This window comes from Phaethon aethereus (assembly GCF_964289735.1).
Source record: "Phaethon aethereus genome assembly, chromosome: 3".
Lineage (NCBI taxonomy): Eukaryota > Metazoa > Chordata > Aves > Phaethontiformes > Phaethontidae > Phaethon > Phaethon aethereus.
Genome location: NC_138576.1, coordinates 39,825,726 through 39,839,901, shown reverse-complemented (window position 1 = coordinate 39,839,901; position 14,176 = coordinate 39,825,726). Strand labels below are relative to the sequence as shown.

At 37.5% G+C, this 14,176-nt stretch overlaps 1 protein-coding gene across 1 annotated transcript in view; it reads left to right on the top strand.

Moving 5' to 3' along the window:
• Positions 1 to 14,176, top strand: part of ME1 (malic enzyme 1) — a gene marked incomplete at its 3' end in the record, with an annotated part of 200,940 nt that overhangs the window by 81,642 nt on the left and 105,122 nt on the right. The window lies entirely within an intron of this gene.

Genomic DNA, 14,176 nt, shown 5'->3' with positions numbered 1-14,176 from the left:
TAGACTGTTTCTTAAGGCTCAAGTAATTAAGGACACTGTTGCTGTAAAAATGCGCTGCATACATCGGGCATGTTAAAAAGTGGTATGGGAAATTAGATCTCAAGAAGAGGAGGACAATAGAGTTAAAAATACAATTTAAGGCAGCATTCTTTCTCCAATTCTGCTGCAGAATTCCTCTGCAGTGATTTCAGATGTGAATTTTGACTGTGCCCCTCATTTTGGTGGACAGCTTGAAGCTATAGCCTGAGCTGTGAATACTTGATTTAGTGACTCTAAATGATGTCAAATTAAATATCACCATAAATAAATATCATATATCATAAATATCATTATGGTTTAGCAGAATTAAACAAATGTTATAATATAAATATTATTATACTAGAAGTGTTTAAAACTTATGCATGATAAATGTATCAGAGATTTATGTCTATTATAGCTAAATAGGGCATTCTCGTACCATTAAATTAATTGGGACTTCTAGGTTGTTGGGGTGGGTGTGTGCATCTTCAACTTTATACACACACCTCCACCCCTGCCCTGCAGGGATAATTTAGACAATACATCATGAAAGCATTACTGAACTGAGAGACAGACTGCTGCTCTCTCTTTATCCCTCAAGAACCCCCTTCTGCAAATGGACAGACTTACTTGTGAGATGTATCTGAACACTGTAGCACATAGCCATATCAAATCACATACAAGTCTCATTAGCTATAAAATATTTTTATTCCTGGTTTGAGCAGCTGAGCCAGTTATCTAATCTATTATTGAATGTTTCTAGATACTTAATTGCATCAGCTACTTCTGATGCTGCAGTAGTCTTTACATTTTGCTTTTATGCCTGAGTTTCACTGTCATTTTTAATTTTTCACAGCATATTATTTCCTTGAAATATATCAAACATATATATATACACACACAAGTAGCAAAAAAAGCATACCCATACCAGTAGCTCAACTTTCATGTCATTGTTCTTGTGACCAAACAATGAATTCAATGTGTATGAAAGCGTGGCAAACCTAAAGTATTACAAGCTGCATACAAATTATGTGAGCTATGTCTGTGCTGCTCTGGATGTATTTTGTTGTTTCGCTTTGGGATATGGCTTCTTATTTTGGGACTATATTATGAACTGCTTCAGTTTAGCTATACAGTGCAATGAGAGGCTGAGTGTGTTTTAGTCCCCAGCCAGCATGGTGGTTAGCAGTGGAGGATGGGACTGCTTCTGTCGGGGTGCTTTTTTTCCATGCACGCGCTGCCTGACAGTCAAATCCCCAGCTAAATTTACTGGTACAAGAGACCTTAAAGTAAGTTAGAATCAATGGGAGTAAAGAGTTATTTTTGTTGTTTTGTTCTAGTGCTGTAGCAGATGCAAGGAATTATATTGGCTTATGGATCAGTGCTGTTTATGCTCTGGGTTTTTGCAGGGGGAGAAGTCAGCAGCCTGGGAGAAGTCAAGGCTGTGAGTCTTGGTTGGGTTACGGTCAACTCTAGAGGCAGCACAATTGCTCATTCAGGGTTGAGCCAGACTACACTTCAAAATGTAGATGTTTGGTGGGTTTTTCTAGCGGGGACTGGTTGCTCTATTGTTTAAGCATTTCTCTAACAGTTGTAAGTGGGAAGGAGACCTCTGAATTCTGCTGTAGGATTATGAACAGGTAGGACTCTACTCGTGTACCCCTTGTCTGAAGAGACTGCATGGGCCTGGTGATATTCATTAACTGGAGCTTGGGTGCAGTTCCCTAGCTACTGTAGTCAGAGTCAGAGGTCCTGGGGCACCAGCTCCCTTAATTTCTTCCCTCTAACACCCGTGCTCTCCCCCAGCAGCACATCCCTGTTCCTTCCCTAACGCTGGTGTTTGTGTGACCAGGTGGTGAGCCACTGCAGAGAACTGAAATGACCGAAAAGCTATCACATTTTGCTGGCTAAGCTGGTTATATTAGGTCAAGCTGCTGTGGAATTGCACTGCAATTCCTTATCTTAAAATCTAAACCTCTTGGACAAATAACTGTATTTTTATGCTATATTTTCTTATTCTGGCCAGGATTTTCCATAATAAGACACAATAGAAATCACTGTCATAACTTGAGCACATATAAATAATAATTATGCTGAACATGTTTTTTGAAATGTGCAGATGTTTTCCATTTAGATTAGTTCCTTTTCCCTTTCTGTGGGGGCCTCAGTGCTTTAAAATACGTTTTAAAATATGTATTTTTGGCAACTGAAATGTGGTTGTGCAGAACCTGCAAATTCTCCAGAAAGATTAAATCTTACTCCAAAGCAGATTGCAAGAAAAACTTCACAAATTCTCATCCTGTATTGTTTTGTTGTGTATAGGATCCAAACCAGTAACTCTGAGGAGCAACTCACTCAATTTCTGATGGTTATTAAAAATCTTATTACTGTTAGTTTTAGCAGAGGTATTTTTAGCTGGGGTATTATCATGCTACTCATAAAACCAAGGAAAGAGAAGAGAGGCAAATAAAGCATTTTTATACAGTTGTCTGGATAATAAGCAAGAGGAATGGAAACTGCTTACTTATGAGTAAAAATTGACTTAGTAGAAAGACGTGCGTGACCAATCTAGTAAATTACTCCATATAATCAGTGTGGGACTGAGTGTCCAAAAGAAGTGAGGTTGACCACTGCCAAAAATAATATGCCTGTTTCGTAAGTCATTGACAAATTGAAGGCAAGTAATTGCTGATAGGACATTTTTCTCCAAAGCATTTAAAACATTATTTGGAGTACTATTAGTTATTTACTACGGACCGTGACAATCTCACTAAAAGTTGTGCCTTACCCAGTAGCCATGTATTTTCCAGGTTATGAGGATGGTACTTCTCAGGTGGGATTTCAATCCAAGTAAAACATACTCAAGTACTAGTCTCAGTACTGATAAGAGTGTGTTGTTGGAAATCCTAAGGTGATGTGATCTCCGGGTTCTGGGCTTTTATCTAATGTTATAGAGGTCTATGTTAATCACCTTGAAATGGTTAAAGACACAGATTGCGGAGGAAAAAAGAATGGTTGTCAAGGTACAAGCAACTACAACTTAATGGAGACCTACTTGAAACACATGTACTCAGCACTGTAAGTGGGATGGTTTAAGGATGATAGAAACAACTAAGCTGAATCAAGGGAAGATATTTAAACATTAAAATGCGAAAGACAATTGTTTGATGCTTAAAACATGTTATTAAACCCTCAGAAAGTAAACAAATGTTGAGGCAAGCCTGTTGCTTAAAAATCAGCCTAGCTTACAGGGGTGTGAAAACTGTCAGTTTAAAAAAAACCCAAACCAGCAAAACCCAATAATAGAAACCAAGTTAAAAAACTGGGTTTACAGGCAGTAAAAAAGCGAAAGACACAAAAGAGAAGAAACTTAATCCATATTAATTACAAACAAGAATGAGATTTTCTGTCGTTCCTGATGCTTTACCTTAAAGGTGGTACTTGTGCAAGTATTATATCGTCAATATAAATATGGTAGATATTTTTAAAATATCAGTTTTACCTATCTTGGTGAGAAGTTTCATTTTCCATTTTGTTAACAGCAAATGAATATGTTAAACAAAAGCTTTAAAAACTTGACAAGATCCTTAAATCAGAATGTCCAAATAATGCTTTGGCCAGTTCTTTTGAAAAAAACTCTGGTAAAAGCTTTCCGGACCATGCTGAGCTGGGTGGGGAGGAAGTACTTTTTTTCAAGGCTCTTACTTAAAACACAATGGTCCTGGTTGCTGTAACCTGAGACAAAGAATTGAGTACAATCAGAAAGTTTGACTAATCAAGAATTATGAAAAAATTAGATTTTTGGTTAACTTTTATTTTTTACCTTCAATAACACATTTGAATTCATACTGTTCCTTTTAAGAAACTGGACCAATGAAAAAAAAAAAGCAGGCCTCCTGTGTTACTGGAGAAAATGTAATTTAAAACATATATTTCTGTAAGCAATAATAACACAGTTGTGGTTTGATGGTATTTCAGGATTTTTTTTCAGCTCTGTGATGTTTAGTATCTTTATCAATGACTTGGAGGCAATATTTTTGGTGTCTAAGGGTCATAGGTGAGACATGGTTTAGTTAAAGTACTATTATCCAGCTGGAGCAGGAATGAAATGTAGGAAGACTGATGGCATTCATTATATAGAAGTTAAATCAGTGGTGAAAGGGTTTCTTCTGACCATAAAAATCTTTATCTAATAATGGATGCATAACAGAGGATTGAAAACTGTGTTTATCTGGTACCTTACAAGAGAAGCTCTGACAAGTTCAGGGCTGCCAGAGTGTGATCTCATGAGTAAATTCAACACTGGTACTGACCAGTTGTGGGAGCTTTGGAAAGATTGTGTGTTAAGAATATAAACAATTTACCATAAATTTCAGCTGAGGTAGAAAGCATTCCACTCTTTTAAATAGTACTTCCACACAATGCGGAAAAGCCAAGACAGCTGGTATTGTAAGAACTTTTTACATAGGCAGCTTTTAGCAGAAGACATCTTGGTGCTCTGAGTGCTGGGGCAGTGGCCACACGCCAGCCATCAGGATTGCTCAGGTGTCAGAAGTCACTCCAGATGCACCTGTGTTGGCTTCAAAGAAGCTGGACCTGCAAACCTTCTCTTGCGCTTGGTAGACAGTTAAATAGTTGGCTGGTCATATATATATGCCATGAAAATGAATCATGACGGTCCGTTCACTTTTTGCAAATGTGTTTCTGAAGCCTTTCTTTATTCGTATAACTGCCAAATACAGGCATTTAAGCACTGAACAGTGCGCAAGAGAGAGAAATATGCAGGGGCAGCTGCTAGGGCAGCTCGTCCTTCATCTGCCACCCTTCAGGGACTTGTGGGCTGCTATTTCAAGTTATTTGCTGCATGCTTGCTTTGGAATATTTTTTTCCCTTAACTTACTACAAACATTTAAATGCAGGAATGTGGCAGTTCTCACAGTTGCCCTAAATAGGTCAATGAGCATGACTGGGCTGGCAGTTCTGACTCCTCCGGAGGAATGACAGCCATCTGTGGTGGAAGACTGAAACCAGAAAACTGAGGTGCAACTTCAAGCTCAGTTCTTCAACTTGTGCTCATTAGCTTTCTGCATGTCCCCAAATTACTTCCAATTGTAATAAGAGCTGGTACCAGCCTTCCAAGTTTCATGTTCTTGAAAAATATCTACCTATGAATTTGCAAATGGAAACTGTTGAGAAAATAGAAACAAACTTGCTTTTATTATTCGTATTCCAACCAAAATAGAAACTGGGACAGAAGAAAGCTCAGTATAGAGGAAACCTGCAAGTTCGTATCTTCTCAATCTATAGATATAAACGTATCAAACAAGTCATGTGAATTGTGTACATCTGTAGGGATTTCTAAAAAGGCAGTCACAACTGGCATTTGTATGTAGATGAGTGGCACTTTTACACAGTTTTTTGTGTAATGAATGTATTATGGAATAGTTATGCTCTCTAAATTTAAAAAGGTCCTTTTGCCTTTCCCTTGAATGATGGTTGCTAGAACTAGAGGCAGCATTTCAGTGATAGCTTTACTGTAAAATAGTAGTAGCATCTCCTGAATTCTATGAATAGAGATTGTTCCTGTCTATATAAAAAGGATCTATTTTTATATCTGGTGCATATATGGGGATCTCATTTCTGGGTTATATTCTCCAGTGTGTTCCCTAGTAGTTTTGAGTATTTCTGAAATACAAATGACACTATGTGTGATCAAAAGAGGAGGTTTCTAGATACACAGCTTTTCATTTAGCTATGTTAAAATGTCACTGACCAAGTTAACCTTGTTGACTGAGAGAGGCTTTTTTCCATGTTCCACAAAACAGTCAGGCCAGATAAGGTGCTCAAAGGTAATGCTGTGGCTCTATGATGCTGAAATCCAGGCATGAAAATTTGCAAAATTATTGATAGAGTAAATCTTCTGTGGTTTTTTTTATGATTCGGCTACTGTGTCTCCATGCCATTCTGGTAGGAGATAATTGCATTCTCTTTCACAAATTTAGTTCTATTTTACAAGTGGAATTTTTTTTCACCCTTAGATCTTGCTGCTAGATCCTTCCCTGGAAGGACACTGCCAGCACTTGAACAAAGGAGAAAATACATGAATATTCCTTTTTCCTCCTCTTTCCCCCTTTCAGTTGGCTAGAAAATATTGTGGTAGGATATTACTTTTCCTAGAGTCAATGTCATGAGTCATTTTTCCTTTTCTCTTCTCAGTGTTCAGAAGTACTGAAAAGGAAAATAATTTCTGAATTAGAATTCTGTCTAGCCCATTGTGCAGAAGAAAAAACCCCACATTTTTTTAATTTGCAGGAATTTGTAATCTCCTTTTAAATCTATTCAGTTATTTGGAGTAGACTGAATATGCATTGGAGGAGAGAATGGACAAGTGCAACCTGGGGGGGTTTAGCGTCATCTTTCCAGTGTGTTTCAGAAGATGACTCTAAAATAAATATGGCATTGCCCATTGCTCCTAAACATGCTGTATCAAAATAACAGGGACACCTGAAACTGTGCCAATGTCCAGATTACACTTGCAAACCTGAAGAATGACCTGGGGAAGGGATGATACTTATGAGAGCCACCATTTCCCCTCAGTGCAAGGGCTGTTGGATGACGTGCTTGAGTGGATCACAAGTATCCAACAGCTGATGTGTTTCAGTAATTTTTTTGAGAGCTTTCCTTTTCTTGCTCTATAATGTTCTCTTAGTGAACAGTCACAACATGTCTGGTAATATAGTCACGACTTGAAAGTTTTGAAAGTTGTTTTGACTCAGATGTGTCAAAAATTTGTAAGTGTAATAAAAAATTTAAATTTACCGTTTGAATATGTTTCTGCTGTACACTGCTGATTTGTTACTGACATATGTCGAACTCTGTCTTTTGACTAATTTGTAGCTCGCTTTTTCTGTCCAAAAATATTATTTTACATTAGTCTGTTCCACAAATTCCTAGCTTTCTATTTCTCAGGTATTTAATCTTGTAAGCTCACCAGGTTGGATGGTCAGTAGAGCACATAGAAAGTAATAAAACAGATGAGGAAGAGTAAATGAAATCACAGGCTTTAGGCAACAGACAAGAAATTACATTAAATAAGCTTGCTTCAAGGGAAACTTGAAATAAATTGAAAAGTAAACATCTATGTATGTGATCTTGTGGTGTATTGTATATCCAAGGCAATAGTTTGACAAGCCTAGTTTACTCTTAGAAGGAAATATTGATCAAAATTGTTAAACCCTATCAGAGTGAGAGGATAGTTTGCACAGGTTTTTATACATGCTATTGAAGGTACAATTATTTTAAAATGAGTGTAATACGGTGACAAAAAATATTTACTACTTATCATGAAGCACCTGGTTTTTAATTTCAAAGTTCAATTGCTGCCAAAAATGCTCCAGATTCTGGGTAATAGTTTTTAGGTGGCATATTCAGTGAAGGACATAATTAATTATGCAGTCATGAAGTATATATACTGAAAAGGTAATTGATAAAAACCTGAAGCAAAACACCTGCAATTTAAATACTCAAACAGAGTGGTATTTTTCTTATTACAGAGCAGCTTTTGGTTTATTTATATTATTTTTATTATTACAGAGGATTTTTAGCTAGATATTAATGCTTTATCTGTTGCATGTTAGAAGCATATCATTGGCAAATGCTAACATCTCTCAGGTCTTCTTTGGGCTTTTATACATATCATAATCTCTGTATTTTCTTCATGTGTATTAAAATTTCGTGTTGTCCTTTATAAGCTGTATGTTATCACTACTGTTTTTGTCTCATTAATATTTCCATAGCCTGAATAGTTTTCTTGTTTTTGTAGACATGAGGTGAGTACTTCACAGGATATGATAAACTTTTTTTTTTCCTTAGAGTAATACATCAAATATGTTCTCTCTGTTGGAATCCACTACAAACCTGAGCCCAAACCTCCTGTACTCCAAGGATTCACATCCATGGGATTGTTCTAAAACCACTGATAAATAGTGTGATAGACTGGTTTTGCATTTTATTTATATATTTGCTGGAGGAGGACTATCATTTAAATCCTAAAGCTGATTCCATCACTTTGGATGTCTCACACCTCAGTACTTTTTCTCTGCGGATCAGGAGTTTCTGTCTGATTGTGTTTGCTTGTTGCTGAGCTGGTGAGGTAAACCCTGGGTTGTATGGACTGTCATGGAGCCTTACATACAGATTACTATAGTGAGCAAGCAGAAGCATGGGAATACTTAATAATTACAGTTTTGCCACAGATTTTATTTGGAAATCTAATATTTCAAACTACATTATTTGCTGTTAACTGAAGTAAGAAAAAAACCCAAACTTGATCATCCGTCAGAATTTTAGAACGTTCCTTCATTTCTGGTGAATAAAACTCAAGAAGAGTACAAGTATCTCATTAGGTCATGTAGAGAGAAAATTAGAAAGGCAAAATCCCAGCTAGAGCTCAATCTGGCCACAGTCATAAGGGACAACAAAAAATGTTTTTACAAATATATTAACAACAAAAAGAGAGGCAAGGAGAATCTCCGTCCCTTAATGGGTGTGGAGGGGAACATTGTCACCAAGGATGAGGACAAGGCTGAAGTGCTTAATGCCTTCTTTGCCTCAGTCTTTAATAGCCAGACCAGGTATCCGCAGGGTATTCAGCCCCCTGAGCTGGAAGACGGGGATGGAGAGCACAATGTACTCCTCATAATCCAGGATGAAGCAGTTAAGGACCTGCTAAGCCACCTGGACACCCACAAGTCTATGGGGCCTGATGGAATTCACCCGAGAGTACTGAGAGAGCTGGCAGAGGAGCTTGCCAAGCCACTCTCCATCATTTATGAGCAGTCCTGGTTAACAGGGGAGGTCCCAGATGACTGGAGGCTTGCCAATGTGACACCCATCTACAAGAAGGGCCAGAAGGAGGATCCCGGGAACTACAGGCCTGTCAGCCTGACCTCCGTGCCAGGGAAGATCATGGAGGGTGCTCACAGGGCATATGAAGGACAACCAAGGGATCAGGCCCAGCCAGAATGGGTTCATGAAAGGCAGGTCCTGCCTGACCAACCTGAGCTCCTTCTATGACCAGGTGACCCGCCTAGTGGATGAGGGAAAGGCTGTGGATGTTGTCTACCTGGACTTTAGTAAAGCCTTTGACAGGGTCTCTCACAGCATTCTCCTGGAGAAACTGGTGGCTCGTGGCTAAGACAGGTTTACTCTTTGCTGGGTAAAGAACTGGCTGGACAGTGAAGCCCAGAGAGTTGTCGGGAACGGAGTTGAATCCAGTTGGCGGCCAGTCACAAGTTGCGTTCCCCAGGGCTCAGTACTGGGACTGGTCTTGTTTAATATCTTTATCAATGATCTGGATGAGGGGAAACCATTTATTTGGAAATGGCGTTTCTTGTTTTAATCTTGTTAAATGTGTCAGTCTGCATGGTACCTTGCATCTGACTTTTGTCTGTGCTTTTTTTTCTCCGTATGTTTCTTTGCCTTCTGTCCAGATTTATTCTGGGAGCTATGACCAATTTTCACAGACTCTCTTTTCCCAAACGTATCAATGATGTGATGTGTGTAGGCACGCTCACTGGCAAGATGCATCAAGCAATGCTCATGGAGAGTAACAGATCATAACTGCGAGAAAAACAGAAAAGGACATAAAACCTTACTAGACAAACAGTTGCTGTCTTTAGTCTAATGAGAGGAAAGTGGCTCATTCTTCACTGTTGGCTTTTCTCCTTGAGCCAGTAAGAGTTCAAAGTCCAAAGGTGGACCTCAGCTTTGAGCGAATGCCAAGGAAACCAATGTTAGCAGTTAACGTTATCTGTTAGGTAGCCTTAAAAATCACAGCTCAGTAACATTCAAAGAGACCTCTTGCATCATGATTTTCTCGCAAGAAATCAGAAAGTAATTTGCTGATGGTGTGTTGCACACGATTATTTTGTTGGGTTTAATAGTGAATGTCGCTATATTTCAGAATTCACTTCTGCAGTTAAAAATTTAAGAACCAAATGTTAATTTTTTACTGAATACGCAAATAATAAATTTCCTAATTTATACTTCGAAGTATATCCTCAAAACTGCATATGGCTTTAGTCAGGCAGGGTTTTTACCTTCTATGGACTAAAACCCTTGCCTGAAGTGGCTGCAGCGTGTTGTTGAGATGGGGTTCCAGAGAGGGAATCTTGAGACTAAATTTACGTAAGATACTGAGATTTCCAGTGTGTTTCAGTCTTTTAAATACTGCCTTTTGAAGAACCTTTGAGATTGTCTTCTATTTTGTCCATAGTCTTCTGCAATTATTTTCTTTTAATTACTATTTCTTCTGTATCTCCTGCCTTACTATGTATTTCCTTGGTTGTATTAAACCTTCAGTAGAAGACGGTATAAATGTCTCGTGCATCCTAAAGCATGCCACAAACAAGAGAGCTGAAGTACAAAACATTGCCTCCCCCTTTTATGAAATAATTGTGTACAAAGGGGAATAGCATTTCCCACCATATTTAGAGCTGTTGCTTACTTGCAAATGTAGAAGATTGTTTGCTATTCTTTACCATGGTGTTTCCAGGGAATGTATTACATCAACTCCCTTGTTTTCATTTAGATGCTTTTCTCATATTTTCTTATGCATAGCTCAGCAACTAGGAGTACCAGCAGTTTTACCAATAAAACTCAAATATAAATGGGTTTGGCTTTTAAACTTTTATTCTCTTTAAATATTTTTCTCAGTTTCATATGTATGCTATCAGAATTTTGCTTAATGCTGCATTCACTTATAATGGTCTTTGTTCTTTACTGTAATAGTAGAAAGGCATTCTGTGTTTACCTTACTACTATTATAATGCTCCTCTCCTTTTGCCCTAATATGGGGGTGAAAAATATCATGATCTACATTTCCTTTCAGTAGCAAAAATACTTAGAGTCCTTTTTAAATAAATAAAAAAACAACAGAGCAAAGTCTTTTTATTTTTCACTGGAGGCTTATTGTTGTCATTGTACAACAAAAGGTTACTGCAAGTTTTAAAACTCATCCAATTGTTCTAGTACAATTAAGTTAAAGGAAACTTTCAGTTTCATACTATCTTTTTAATATGTATGTTATGTAAAATAACACATTATTATATATTTTAATGCCAGACTCACATCCACCATCATCCTATATTGCCTCTGTTTAAAGTCCTCTTACGCTATCATAAAATACTCAAGATTATTGTTTGTAATCTTCTTGGAACTATCCAGCCTTTCTATGTTGCCTGTGTAGTAAACACAAATCTAGACTTTTCTAGTATATCCACTTAGGCAGCAGTATTTTTGCCTGTTGTCTTTTATCTTTCCCATACTTAAGATTCAGTGGAATGGACAATTAGAACCTTGTGTTTGAATTATTAGTCTTGAGAATTTGGGGCCCCAACACCAAACCAGGTAAGCTCAGAATGACCAAGAAAGAGACGTGGACCTTGAGAGTCATCTGAACCTAAGCTAATCATCCTAGGCTAATTTTATGAAGAGGAGCAGATGCTGCTTCTTGTAGACTAGCTGTCTGAAATTGGTCAGATTAATTGTATTTTGAAACTTTCTTTTTTTTAAAACTATCTTTTAAAACTATTTTTTTTGTCTGTTGACTATAAAAAGAGTTTAGACTAGCTTAGGTATTGAAATATCCAGTATAGGTTCTTAAGTTAGTTAACATGAATTCATACTCAGTTTGCACTTCACTTGCCTTCCTCTGCATCTGACATGTTGCTGTGTGGCTCAGGAGGCTTCTACAGAGACTAAAACTTGCTTTTGAACTTAAGTCAACCTCTTAATAAACAAACTCTTTCTATCTTTGAGAAATGCCATTCTACGGCTTAGTGCATGAGAAAACCTCAGCAGTTGTCTCTTACTTTTGATCCATTGTCATCCCTTACACTTTGCCATTTTGCCTAGGAATATAAGGTATTCTTTTTCTGAGACTGTTCCTTTATTTTTATGAAATATGCTATTTTTGAATATTTCTTTTGTGAAATATTCTATTTCATTAGACCATGGAAAATGTGATTAAGCCAGGTGGTGCTTCAGATTTTCACATTTACCAAAGAGCATATCAGCAGTGATTTTTAAGACCTGAGAAGTTGAAGAGGAGAGGGCTTCAGCAGAAAGATCATAAATGGTGATACAGGATTTAAGTCTCGGTTTCAGCTGACATTAGAAAAAACGAGCTGTGTACCGATGTTACCAGCAGTTCTGTCAGTCCATTTCATTTCTTCTTACTTCACTTTTCAGCACAAGGGGATCTATAAAAGAGGGCAGAAAAGAATATCTGGAAATGCTTATTCTGGACAGCATGCATGAATATCTATAGACCAAACTGATGGCAGACTTTATTTCAAGATAAATTAGGCATTTCCAACTCTTCATACTCAGAAGACAGCAACAGATAGTGTTTGTTTTTGTTGGCTTCCATTCTTTCTGAAATAGTAACTGCTAGCTATCTGCCTCCTCAGCAGTTTGACAGGCAGAACAGAAGAGAGGGAATGAGCCATAAATATAGCTATTATCACAAAAGGTAGGGTAAGATGCATCATTTGTGCCTCCACAGAAGTCGGCCTCGTGTCTGGGACAAAACATGTCGCCTGTTGACTGTAAAGGTGGTCTTGCACTAGCAGATCTATTTTGTGCATGGAACTACTTTTCCCTTTTCTCTTCTGATGTAGGACAGATAATATAGTCAACAGCTGAGATGCCAGTGCCAAAATATATCACCAGACTTGTTTAATAATTGCCAGTCAGTCAAAGGGACATTGTTGATGTGACTTGTTTGTGTAGGAAAAAGCCAAAACCATTTGGCTCTGGTGAAGAAAATGGCTGAGTGTCAGCACAGGAGACAGGGATGTCAGGATCAAAGATATTTTGGTGAAGGACCACGTGGGAGTAACTTATGGAAGCAAATGAAATAAGTAGATATAAGTTTAACAGAACTGATGAGAGGCCATAACAGGTGATGGCGATTTGTGATTACATGGGAATGAAAAAAAGAAAGCAAAACAAAATATCAGAACTGTTGATGCAGAAATGAGATGTACTGATAAGATAGAAAAAGATTTTCAGTTTTGTAAATGGTGTGTCTGCTGATAGGTTAAAATTCAGTTCAATTTAACTATGTGATGGACTCAAGGCACACAAAGTGTGCTGTAAACATATGTGAGCTGATACAATATTAGCAAAATTCTTTTTATTAATAGAATATTAAAGAGTAATGAAAATGAGACTTTTTAAAAAAAAGTTTTTGTTACCTTTGTCATTTACAAGATGTAGGAAAATTATTAAGATAGCATTGTTCTGAATGTTATTACTTAATAACATCACTGATGTCCTCTTCAAAAGGGTAAGTCTGATTCAATTTGTTGTTGGTGGTTTGTTGTTTGATTTTTTTTTTTTTTTAATTATTTTTTTGTCTGGTTTCAAAAGCTGGAGATGACTCTTTGCATTCAGACATTTCAGCTGCCTGTCCCAAACAAAATTTGGAAATATAACTGGATGAAAATAAAGGGAATGATGTGAGCTGCTTTGCAAAAATGGTGTAGGAAAGTTTGTTTTATTTGAAGTCATTGAACCACCTCAAGCAGCTATATCTTGCCATTCTCTCTTCATTAAGCTGAAGAAGATAATTTATTAAGATGGCTATAGTCCTGGTAACTCTTCAGGAAAAAAATTAAGAAAAATATCTCCAACTTCTATAAAGAGTTTCACTGAGGCTAGACTTGGTTTTAAGGTACTATGTAGGCTACTGTGGGCACTATTTTGGCCCTTCTTGAATATTACTTTTTGGCCACCTTCTGTGATTTACTGTAAGCACTTACTGCTGGACCCTCAAGTACGGTCCAGCATGTCCTCCCTCGTGTTTTATGAGAGCAATAAACTTTGAAAGTTTAGATCTATTTCTATAGCTTTCAGTTGCTGTTTTCTGTCAGCTATATTTCAAGATGTAGTATGCAGGGTATTGTTAAATGTTTCTTGATGTGTGACAGGACATGCAGATTGAGATTTTAGCCATGTAGCTGCTGGGGTTCATGAAGAAGAAATGATAGTCGTTAACTGTATGGGGGCTGTTGGAGATCAGTTGTGTAGAGAGCTTAATGGTTAGTCTGGGTCTCTGCTGGGATTCAGTAAAAGCTTTTGTAGAAAGTAG